A 12,464-nucleotide genomic window follows, 5' to 3' on the forward strand; every position below is an offset into this window, starting at 1 on the left:
CCTCATCTGATCCTAATTACCTCCCAAATGCTATCATGTTGGGAGTTGGGTTTCAACGTATGAATTTTTAGAAGGCACAAATATTCAGTCCACAGCAGTGTCTGCCTTACAGGCTGGCATGCAGGTTAAAGAGACAGTCCCTGGCCACTCACGTCTTAGCCCCCTTCCTCGTCCATCAGCACTGAAGACAGCACATTAAAACTTAGCTCCATTGGATACAAGTAGCCATCAACAGGGCACTAGTTAAATAAGCAAGTTAAACACAATAGATACCATCTGACATGAAGAAGAATGCAGAATTCCTATGTGACCTTACATAGAGTGGTCTTCAGAGTATATCATCCAGTGAACAAGGAAAGGTTCAGAATGGTGCACATACTGTGCAACTTTCATGTTAGAGAGGGAGAAATAAGGACATGTATTTGTGTTTGCTTGTATTTAGATAGAAGGATTCATCAATTCTCTCTCATCTTACTTCCAGAAACCAGATGTATAGGAATGGGAAAACACAAATTCCTTCCTTTGAGCAGATGCAGCCATAGGACTTTATGACGGCCCCTCCACCTTCGTGCAGAGGGGGAAGGCCAGCATTGTCCGTCTCTTCCCCTTCCTGGGGAGGCGCCTGCCCTTCACTGTTCCATCAGGCCCCGCAGGATATGGTGCTTCCGCCCCTGGCTCGTTTCCTCTGGTGACACAGCAGAGAGAACTGCTTCATCGCGGCTCTGGGCACGCGGAAGTGCTGGGGACGCCCTGGCTGGAGGGAGCGCCCTTTGTTGGTGCCTCTTATAGTGCTCCCACATGCCAGTGGGACCCTCTAACCCCTGGGGTTTTAGAATGACAAAGCTTCCATTGGAAGGTGCCTGAGAAATGATCGAGGTCAGAGTTTCCCAAGCTCAGATCCCCTGGGGATCTTGTTAAAATGCAGGTTCTGATTCAGTAGGTCCAGGTTGGGACCTGAGACTCAGCATTACTAACAAGCTCCCTGGTGATGCCCATGCTGCTGGCCTGTCCTTTTCAACCTATGGACAAAGGAAAGGAAACCCCAGGAGATAAAGTGGCTCCACCACAGACCTCACACCCCCCACCTCCGGCCCCTCTGCTGAGGGGCACTTTTCCTATTGAGGCAGCAGGGCTTGGACTTGAATAATAATGGAGCCCTTTGAAAGCGGCAAAAAAGCCACGTTCATGGTCCCAAGAATGTGCCTCATTCTCTAGTCCTTACAGACTGTAGACTTTTAGTCTATTCTAATGTCTTAGTCTATAAAAATGTCTTTCAACTGTTAATTACTAGTCCAAGGGAAAAGTCCTTTTTTATTTTTTATTGTCATTGAAACAAAGCACAAAATAAAAAATTCTCATAGATAAATGATGTAGATTTCTATATGGATACAGAAAACTCTCCAAGAATATTTATGAAGGGATAAAGTCAATGCAGAAAAATATAGCATGACTCCACGTATGTTTTTAAAAACTCACAAACTCAATTTTATATGTCCATGGGACTATATAGGAAGATGAATGTGTGTATGCATCATAAAAAAAGATGTAGCAATACATGCAAATTAATAACAGTGGCCACCTTTTGGGAACATGTGGGATTAAACAAGATTAAAAAGGACACTGGATCTCTCTGTAATATTTCTTATAACAAGAATGTATTCACAAATTGCTCATATAATTAAGCAAGAAATAAAAATATTTAAAACAGCGAAAAATTTTTGTAAAATTTGTATTCCCCCCAAATAAACCTGTAGACACTGCACTCTCCCTGCCCTGCTCTCCAGTGGCTCGGCGCTGTCCTCTCCCTTCCCATCACCCCAGCACACAGTGTGCTGCTGGATTTGAGTTGGGGGAAGTCACTCCACCATGTATAGCTGGGTGACCTTGAGCAAGTTACTTAACCTCTCTGAACTTAAACTCTATACTGATAAAATGGAGATGACAGCTCAAGTATTGTTTCCTCTCTGAACATCTACCTTCTCCCATCCCACCCTAGTCTAGGTCAGGATCACCTGTTATAAATTCTCACGAACCCATATTCCTTCCCCTTAAAGCATTATCTCAGGTTGTATTTTTGCATGCATTCTAGAACCAAGGTCCTCTTCCTCCACTGGACAGTGAGCTCCTTGTAATAGATTCTACATAGTTTTTGCTCATCATGGCATCCCCCATAGCTAGCTTGATTTGTTATGGAGCACCATATAACTAAACTGCATGTAAAGACCTCGGCTCATGCTGGAAGACCCGTCAGTTAATACCAGCCTCCTTCCCTCTCCTGCTATATATTCCAATCTGAAAACCCCCTCCCTGCTCTCATGCCTGCCACCGCTGCTTGCCATGCTTCCCCTCACTGGAGTCCTCAGTTAAGTCCTTTCCATCAGTCATGGCCCAGCTGCACTCCCCACTCTGACACCATGACGTCTTCTCACCACTTCTCCCTGTGGATGGCTTGCACTCTAAGTGGAAGAGCTGCCCAGACCCTGGGCCTGTGACCCTGAGGAGCACTGCCTACAGAGCCCCTTACCTGTTAAATGTAACTGCTTCACTCCCAAGTAGATTCACTTGGACCCGAGCACCCAGCATCTTACTTTGCTCATAGCTGGTGCCCACAAGTACTTGCCTTTTGCTTGGCAGCCTTCACCAGGAAAGGATTATCTGGTGACCTGGGGGTGGTAGACTTGAGTTAAGGGTGCACTGTTTTCCCATCAGAAACCTGAGGTCATGAGTCAATGCCTCATTTGCTCCCTGGACTTAATCTCTCCTACATTTATTTCATGCTTAAAAGGAAAAAGGAAGCTTGCGCTTACATTTCAGAAACATGCAAGGTCTGAATAAGTCCATGGATTAAACTAGAGGAACGAGAGTGTCATGCGTTAAGCTCACGCTGTTTCGAAGGGTGAGGAAAGGTTCTTCTCACTCCTCAGTGTCAAGAGCCTGAGGCACTTGATCGGGGTCAAAGTCAACTGCCAAAATTTTTCCTGAATAGTTGACATACACTTTTATTAGAATTGTCTGATACTCAATTTTGAGCTTAGTGTAAACCTGAAGTCACTTAAAACCTTTATAACTGGCATTATATATATTAGACATGAATGGGTTGCTGACGTCTCGAGGAGACTCTGCGTCGTCTTGTTGTGCTGTGACCAAGGCACCTTCTCCCAGCCTGTCCAGCGCCAGACTAGAGCACAGGGGCAGCTTCTAGCGCAGCACAGAATTCTCTGGCAGTTCTTTAAACCTCAAACATGCACTTTCTTCATAAAATAAGAGTCGGTCCCGTGCTGTATGTCAGACATGCTGGTTGTTGTGAAAACAGAGAGGAAAACCATAGTTTCCGTTGCTAAGGAGCTTTCATCTGTGGGAAGCCATACATGCCAAGAATAGCATGAAATAGGGACAGTTTACCCTCTGAGACTGCCAGAGGTACCCAAGTGGTGGGCATGGACCCGTGAGGTGGGACCAGAGGGACTCTCCCCTACTTCACTAAGTCCAAGCGAGCCTGGTGTCCTCTCAAGGACTGGCATCGCCATTGCGGATTCTGAGAAGGCTGTGGCGGAGGCTCAAGGGGAGGTGTTGGGAGGGGACCAGAGTGATTACAGGGACTTAAACGTGACAGCAGCCTGTGAAGGTGCAGAGCATTCGGCTTTCACACATGTACTCAGTGGCGTGGGCAGCGGTGTACTGAGCAAAGGTCGGGCCCAGGCACCAGCAGGACTCTCAACCTCTCCCAGGCCTGGGGAGTGGGACCAACCCGACCTCTACCTTGAGTATGCAGAGGATCTCGGGGTGACCCTACCCCCCAGGGGCGGGGCCTCATATCTATGTCCCGAAGGAAAGCTTCCTACAAGAGAGCTGCAAACTAAGAAGAATCTTTGATTTTTCCACTCTCATTTCAGTATCATCTCTCATGATTTATGACTCGTTTATTTTTTGCCATTACTTTATTGTACATTCTTGTGGTAAATGGTCTCAGGAAGGAAATAGAGGGGAAGGGAGGAAGGTAGATAGACAGATATTGATAAATAAATGGATGGGTGGCTGATAGGTACAAACTTCTGTGCAGAGAAGAGGGTGAGGGATGAGCAGAAGAAAACGAAAGGCAGAGAGACTCGACAGACAGTTTCATGATCTTGCATCCACCCCCTCAGGAACTTTCCTAAGCCTTCGGCGCTGGAAGGCAGCTGAAGCCGCCCACGGCTGCATGCCAGGGCTCGGCCTTTCCATTCCCAGCACGCAGGCAGCCCGAAGCTATGCTCAGAATGGAAGCAAACAAGGAACCAGCCAAGGCGTCCCGAGTGCTTATCGGGCCGCCAGTTCCTCTGTGAGTCAGTCAATTGCTTCCGAGTCTTCAGGACAGGCTTGCAGCAACTCCAGTGGGGGAAATGGGGACTTAGCCTATGTGTCACTAGAGCTGAAACCAAAAACCAGAGGTCAATTCGCAAGGATCACGGAACCTCAGAGCTGGAGGAGTCCCAGGGAGGTGGCATGATTGCCCCTGTGTCACAGAGCACAGTGCATACTACTATTTCATATTTCAGTGTTTTGGTCACACACATATACACAGATCCAGATGGTTTCCTGATGATGTCCTCAAGTACTGAGTAAATTGTACCTGAGGGAGTCCTGGTTCTGGGTCTTGAACTAATATTTTCTTCCAGGTTTAGTAAATACCTGTTGGGCGAATGAATGTGGATAAACCAATAAGATACACACCCCTACATTCCAAAATCCTGAACAAATTAGAGTTTTGATTTCATGAGGTCACAGCAGAGTTGTCCTGAATATCTCAAAGCTTCTCCTGCTGGTGTCCTGCCCTGTCTCCTAGCAACCCTTCCTCTCATGAGAAGTCCTGTGCCCCATCCCTAAGTCTCTGTAGTTCCTCACATTTATGACCAAGCACTTGTGTAAAATCATTTATTCTCACAGAGCTCATGATTTGAAAGCTTTTGTGTGCCAAATTAGATTTATTAAGAGATAATGTTTTTTCCAAGATATGGTGGAGTAAAAAGAGCTCCAAATTCTTTCCCCATCCCTAGGATCAGTGACTTGATTTGACCTGTAGGATGTGGTAAAAGTGAACGTGTGCAATTTCCAGACAAGACCATCAGAGGCCTTGGAGCTTCCATCGTGTTCTCTTGGAATAGCAGTGTTCTCTGCTGTCCCTGTAAGAAGCCCAGGCTCTCCTGCTGGAGAACCAATGAGCGGCCAGGCTAACCAGCAGCCGTGGGAGTGAAGCCATCGGAGAGCCTCTAGATGCCCGCAGCCGCAGGAGTGACCCCAGGCAAGACTAGTACAAGAGCCACGCAGCTGAGCCCAGACTAAACGGCAGAATCTTGAGCAAATATATATATGATTGTTGCTTTATGCCTCTAAATGTTGGGGTGGTGCATTATGCTGTAATGACATAACAGATAGAGCAGTTGTTACCAGAAGTGAGGCACTGCAAGTATTTGGGGGCCCCTCTCTGGGACCCAGCAGGCTGAGTCTGGGAAAGCATTGAGGAGACTGTCAGCAATGTTTGGAGGAATGGCGAACAGGCTGTTAACAGAAGCTGGCAAGCCAGGGAGGAGTTTGGAAAAAAGGCAACATGTTAGGTAGTAGTGAGACAATGAGGGAAAATGTCACCTCTGGCAATTTAGAAAATAGGAAATGTATCTAATCAACCTGTAGGTTTGGCTAAGAATATCTCTACATAAAACATTGAGAGTCAATTGAATGTTCTTAGCTGAATGTGACAAGATTCTGCCAAGAGGGATGAGCTAGGAGCAACTGGTGAGTTGCACGCAGAATTTAGAGGAAATACAGAGGGCCCAGGGCTTCCTAGATTGGAAAGCAAAATCCAGCTAAATAAATGGGTGTTGCCTCAGAGCACGTGACATGGCCAAGGGAAAGAGATCTGTCTCAGAACATGCGCAGATGTGGCTAGGGGCATGGGACAAACCCCCTCAGATTCAGGGAGTCTGCCAGGGGCTGGCACAGGTCACACCGAAGAAGGCTTGGGGTCCCCAGTTTGTTATGGGCAGACTGCAAGGCCAGCCTGAAGCTGTCTGAGAGAGTGATTAAGCTGCAACCAGAGACCTTTTTTATGGAAAAAGAAGGACTTCTCAGGGAGTAATAGAGCCCAAGGAACAGTGGCCCTGAGAGCCACACCCGGGGAACAAACTAGGCCCTCATCCAGGGGCACCCCTGAGCCCATGTCCGGCTGGATTCAGAGCCGCCGTGCACACCTGGGCCTCCCAGTTTAAGGTGAATTCCCTGCTTCCCCCTTATATGTTGGGGAGTGGGGGGCGGATAATTGGTGTTCCTAGTCCACACATCTCCAGATCAAGGGAAACTGAACCCACATTGCTGTCTCCAAGGAGTCTCACCTAATCCAGACCTGCTCCAGAGCCCGTGAGATGGCAGGTTCTGAGCCCAGTACCCTGTGGGATGAGACCTGGGAGGCCCTGGGCTGGCTGAGTACATTCTGGGGGTGGGGGGAAGACGAAGTAAATAATTGTGGCCAGAGTGACATGGCGTGGATTAAAGATAGCTGCAAACTCTTTGCACCCCCTCTCATAAGAGATGGAGTTTATTTCCCCACATGTTGGATCTGGCTTGGCCTTGCAACCTGCTTTAATTAAAAGAATGTGCTGGAAGTGATGTCCTACAACTTCTGAGCGAGGCCGTAAGAGCGCCTGCGGCTTCCACTCCTGCTCTTAGGCGTGAAATGCTGTGGCCACTATGTGAGAAACGAGGCTCACCTGGCCACGTGCAGAACTCCCTGGCCAACACCGCAGCTGCCACCAGACACATGAGTGAGGCTGTGGTAGAAAAGCCCCGTCTAGCTGAGCCACCAGATGGCCACAGTGTAGGAGGGACCCCAGGCGAAACCGTCGGAAAAACCTCCCAGCTGACCTCAGCCCAGATTGCTGAACCCCAGGATTCAAATAAACATTTATTTGAGCAAACAAATAGTTGTTACTTACTCGAGCAATGAGTAGTTGATATTTGAGCAAATAAAAAGTTCTTATTTTAAGTTACTAAGTTATGGAATGCTTTGTTTCATGACAAAAGATTGTTAAGACACAATAACCCTGGTGGTAATTTTGAAAAACTGCAAAGCCCGGGGCTAGTGCTGTCAGCCCAAGTATGACTGCTCCAGGCCCCTGTTCCATCCCTGCGGATGCTGGAGACGCAGTGGAGCCTTGGAGGGAATCATCCCCTTCATTCCCCTACCTCAGTTTCCCAAGGTGTTGTTGACGGGCTTAAGGCATGGCCCCTCCCTAGCTCTGCAAGCGTGGGCATCGGCTGCAATTCTCAAACTTTGGGACCAGCTAGAAGTAGTCATCTAAAACCATGCTTCTGGAACTTTAACGTACAGTGAGGCACCCAGGGACATCACTAACATGCAGATTCCTACTGAGAGGCCTGTTTGCCTTTCTCACAGGCCCCCAGGTGATGCCGGGGCTGCGGGTCCACAGCCAACACTGGGGGGCAATGGTCAAGTGAGGCTGACCCCAACTCAGAACCAGTGGTCTCAACTTCACCGTGTACTGGAATCTCTCCCAGAACGTCCCAAAATGCTGATGCCCTGGCCCCATCTCCAGATATTCTGACATAATTGGTGTGGGGTGTAGCGTGGGATCAGGTTTCTGAATGTTCCTTGGTGATTCCAGCGTGCAGCCCAGGCTGAGGACCTGCTGTGTGAGTAGATCGGTCCTGGCCGATCTGTTTGGAACGGGGTGCCGCCCGTGCAGCTGGCTCTGGCCGCTTTTGTGAAGCAGATGCATTTACCACTTCAGTGCAGTGGACCCAGCCCCAAGGTTACCAGATGGCCAGAGCGCATGCTCAAGAGAAGAGGGGCCCAGGGTTCAAGGCACAGAGGTGCCACACACAGCCACGTGACCCTGGTCAGGGCTCCGAGCCTCTCTCAGCCTCAGCTCTTCACCTGTAAAGAGAACCTTCCGGCCACCTCTGTGAGGTTGGTGGGCCAGTTTGAGGCAACAGATGCCATGAGAGACCCAGTAAACGGGAGCTCTTATTCATAAACAGATCTGCAAGAGGCCTGAGCAGCCAGGGCAGAGAATTTGAGAGGGGTTGGCGGCAGGCTCATCGTTCGCCAGTATGAAATACCCACCCTGAAAGAGATCCCTCTTGGTAAATGCCAGGCCCTTTCCATTACCTGAGATCAGCTCGCGGAGTTACTTAGCTCTGCCCTGCCAGGGGCCACGACCTGAATGGCTTCCTTTTAAAGGCTGCAACTATGAAAAATGAAATATTTTACAATTTAAGGTCCTCTTTGGAACATATTTCTTCTGTGTTTTGAGGTGAAAGAACCTCATCTTAAAAAGCAAAGCAACCTTCATTATATAACAAAGTGTATGACATCAACAGGAAGCTTGCAGATGGTGGATTTATTTCTTCATGTTAAAAGGCAATTTTGTAAACAATTCTTGTGAGGTTTGGCTTTGCTTTACTGCTCATGAAATATTAAGGTATGTCTCTTAGGAGACCAACGTTTCCAGCACCAGGACCTTCCAGGCGGTAGTTTGGGTGTTTGGGCTTGGACGGGGTGTGCCGTGGTGTAGTGCTGGCTGTGCTGACTGAGAGGGAGTGTGAGAAGGGTAAGGACAAGGCAACTAAAGGACACGATGAGAAGGTTTTACGTGGGATGACCTGGAGTCTGGGAGACGGGGTGCCCAGCCCCTCCTCACCGCACTGTCTCCCCTCTGCTCTCCCTCCATTCCTTTCTTCCCTGAGCCCTATGTTATTTAAATTACAAAATATCAAATACTGCAGCCATTGGTCTAAAAGCCAAAAGCAAACATCCTTCTTTCTATCCAATTCCTTGAACAGCAGATGTTTACTATGTGTAAGAGCCACTTACGGAACAGGTGAAAAGCACTTTTCCTGGGCCCAACCGGCAGAGCGTCTGCCTTACTGGATCTGGGGCAGGGAAGGGTGGAGTCTGAGACCCTTCTACTTTAGCAAGCCCAGCAACTACAGCGCCCACCGCCCGCACCCAGAGAAGCTGACGCTAGCAGCCATTGAATTCTGCATGAAGGTACACGGCTTTGAGCAAACTAGTGCTGACTGCTGTCAGGAGTTTGGTGTGTGCACACATGAGCGTGCAGAAAGTGCATGCATGCTATGCAACATGGAACATGCAGGGCGTACACACACACACACACAACCACATTACATATGGTAAATAGTTCTCCCAACCTGTCCACAGAGCCATGAGCCAGATCCCCCATCTGTTATAAAACCAGCATTTCACTAGACAAATTAAAAGGTTTAGAATATGTCTGTAGACTGCGTTCTGCAGTACAAGACTTCATGTCCTCTCTACCTCACAAAACCTGCTCACACAGAGGCAAATAAAGCCACGTCTCATTGTCAGTGATATGCTAGAAGTTCTGGCTCATCTTTATCTGTAGCTGGCAGTAGATAAGGCATTTTTCTGGCCTACCAATAGCCTTTAACCTATTCCGCATTGTAATTAATATTTTGTGGTAAGCAAATACTCTGATTCATGTTCTCTGTACCTTATAGGGCAGAACCAACCCAGTTGCCCCAGAGAATTGTGGGAACAGCAGACATACTGGTCTCAAACAGGCCTGAGCTCAGTTCAGCTCTCTTTCACCAGCTGTTTTTATTTCGGCAAGTCAATTAACACTGGACCCTCAATTTTCTCACCTGTTAAATGGACCTAACAATGCCTCTCTCACAGTAATGTCATGAGGGTTAAATAAAATGACACAGAGAGAACTTTACCCATAGTCACCTTTCAGCCAATGCATCCATTCAACAAATATTTAGTAAGGACTTCTTTATTGCACCTGACACATTGCCGAGCCAGACGCTATTTTCCTCTGCCATAAGCAGTGCTGGACATGGCCTGGGAGCCAGGACTGACGAATGCACCTACCCCAGCAGAGTTCACGTTCTGGAGGAGCAGTTTTGGTTATCATTGTCATTTCACGGCCATCTCTCACAGTAATACTGTACACTGATTGTATCTTTGTGATCAAAGTAAGTGAGGAGGCTGAGCTGGGTTAATAGCCAAGACACTCAGGCAACTCCTCTAGGCATCAGGCTCCTGATGGGCCCAGACGTTACTGGAATCCATCACAAAGGTGGCATTGATTAGTTCAGGTTTACATGTATGACTCTTTAAATAAATGGCTAAATATAAATAGATCCTATACCCAGCAAAGTGGTCAATGCCTTCAAGTGGAAAGTGAGTCCACACTCTTTGAGTATGCTGTCTTTCTGAGTTGAGGGAATACTGAAGGTGCGGCCATTGGTCATCACCAAACTCAAAACCAGCCTGCCGAAGCTGACTACGCAGCCCACTGAAGTTCTGGAACCAAGTAAGGTGCAGGAGAAGCACGTATCCTGGGACCTAGTGGTTTGTTTTTTATTGCACAAACTGTGGCCTGTGTAGTATGTATCCAAGAAGTTGTGCTCAGAATATTTCAAAAGAAAATCCAAGAGAAAATAAAGATTCCAGAAAAGTGGAAAGTGTTTTTGGGGTAATGAAAGACAACAAAAGTAATTTTAAAGTCTATTTTGAATAAACTCCGTGTTGTTTAAATTATTTGTGTGTGTAAATGACTAATTGTTATCCAATTACAAGTAATGGGAAAACTGAAAGACACTTCCAAATACAGTTAAGTTTAGATGTTGTTACTTTCGATGTATCCAGTAAACCCCTTGATGGAAAGAAAGGTATATACAATTCTTATCAAATGAAAAATCTGTTTCTTCCCACTAAATAAATGTAGAATAAATATTAAAGGAATATTTGCTTGAAGTGGAGCTTCATTTGCGGCTGCCCAGAAACCCTCATGCCTCAGTCCAGTCCTGTTGGATTGAGGTTCGGTCTGCATGGGGTAAGGGTGTCACAGATGGGATTAAGGACTCACTTACTTGCTGATTTAAAAGCTAAAATCCATTGTTTGTTACTCAGAAAAAATTAATATCAAATTTACTGAGCACTTATTATGTGGTAGGTACTAAGGATGCCCCAGGGAGCTCACAGACAAGAGCGGCGGAGCTCCAGAGCAGGTGGTACTCAGGGACCCAGGGAGACTCCAGCCCAGCGCATATCCCAGGAAGCTGCCAGCAAACCCAGCATGCAGGCAGCCAGGCCCGTGCGTTATTTAGCCAGACTGTGCTCTCCGCTGCCATCAGACAAGTGTCATGTTCGCTGAGGAGAAGAGCCAGCAGCGTAGCGCCCAGAGGGAGGGTGGCAGGCTCTCACCGTCTGCAGGGGGTGGGCAGTGACGTAAGAGGGGTCTTCCCTCTCTTGGCAGCTCCCATGCTTTAGACCAGAGGTCAGTGAACTTCTTCTGTAAAGGGCCGATAGTGAAATTCTGAGCTCTGTGGGCCATGTGGTCTCTGCTGCACTACCCCACGCTGTACCGCCGCAGGAAAGCAGCCGTAGACGCAGGTCTCCCCGTGATACGGCCGTGTCCTGTAGAACAGCATTGACAGAAGAGGGCATCGCGGAGTGGCCCTGGGCTGTAGCTCTCATCCCTGCTGCAGACCCACAGGGCCAGTAGCTTTGCCATCCCCAGCTCCAGGCCTGTTTATTTGCCCTGTAGATGCTAAAAAGCAGGATTTCCTCTGTCTCTCTCCAGATGAATGTGCAGAGCACATTTATCAAGAGTCCCCTTGAAAGTCTGATTCTAAAATCAGCTTTTACTACCGTCTAACTTTGGCAAGGCCTGAGCCCCTGTAAACCTTGTTCCTCCTCCATGAAAGGAAATAAAATCCCACCTCCTCCTAGTTGGAGGGCAAGGCCTCAGGTGGGCATCCTCCTGCTTCTTTCACCAACACCCACACGCTTGCCTCCCTCCTAAGAAACAAGTCCAGGAGACTCTGGCCCCAGGTCCCAGGTGCCACAGAGTGGCCCTTTATTCAGGAGGAACTTTATAAACATCAGGAGGCCGTTTTTCCAGAACCCATTTTAAAAAAATCCCAGTCACAATAAAAGCACATTGTGCATCCTAGGTTTGTTTTTAAGAGGTGTTTTTCCACTGTGCTAACTGAAGGGTTTTATTTCTTCTTTCATTTCTTGGCAGCAGAGGCCACATACCGACATTTCACCCTTTGCTCGTTCTCGTGGATAAGACGTCATTGCGATCAGGGGTTGGCCAAGCGACCAAACAGCTCTGTCTCTAGTGTCTCACACCCTCTAGGAGGTGCAGGCTGCATTTTTCCTGGACCAGGACGGGATGCCAAGGTGATGATGTCACAGCCCAGCAGACGGCCCCTCCACTTCCTGCCTCTTTCCTCCCGACAGACTCATGAATCATATCAGCTTTATCATTTGCCTCCAAGCTCATTTTCCTGCTCCACAAACGTTGGGAGTTATGGAGGTGGGAGCCAAGTGTAATGAAAACATGAAGTCCCAGGTTGCTTTTTCCTTGCAAAACTGGAACACGTGTTCCCCCGTTCTGAGAGAAAGCACACCA

The sequence above is a fragment of the Manis pentadactyla genome, chromosome 16 (genome assembly GCF_030020395.1).
Source record: "Manis pentadactyla isolate mManPen7 chromosome 16, mManPen7.hap1, whole genome shotgun sequence".
In the NCBI taxonomy this organism is placed as follows: Eukaryota; Metazoa; Chordata; class Mammalia; order Pholidota; family Manidae; genus Manis; species Manis pentadactyla.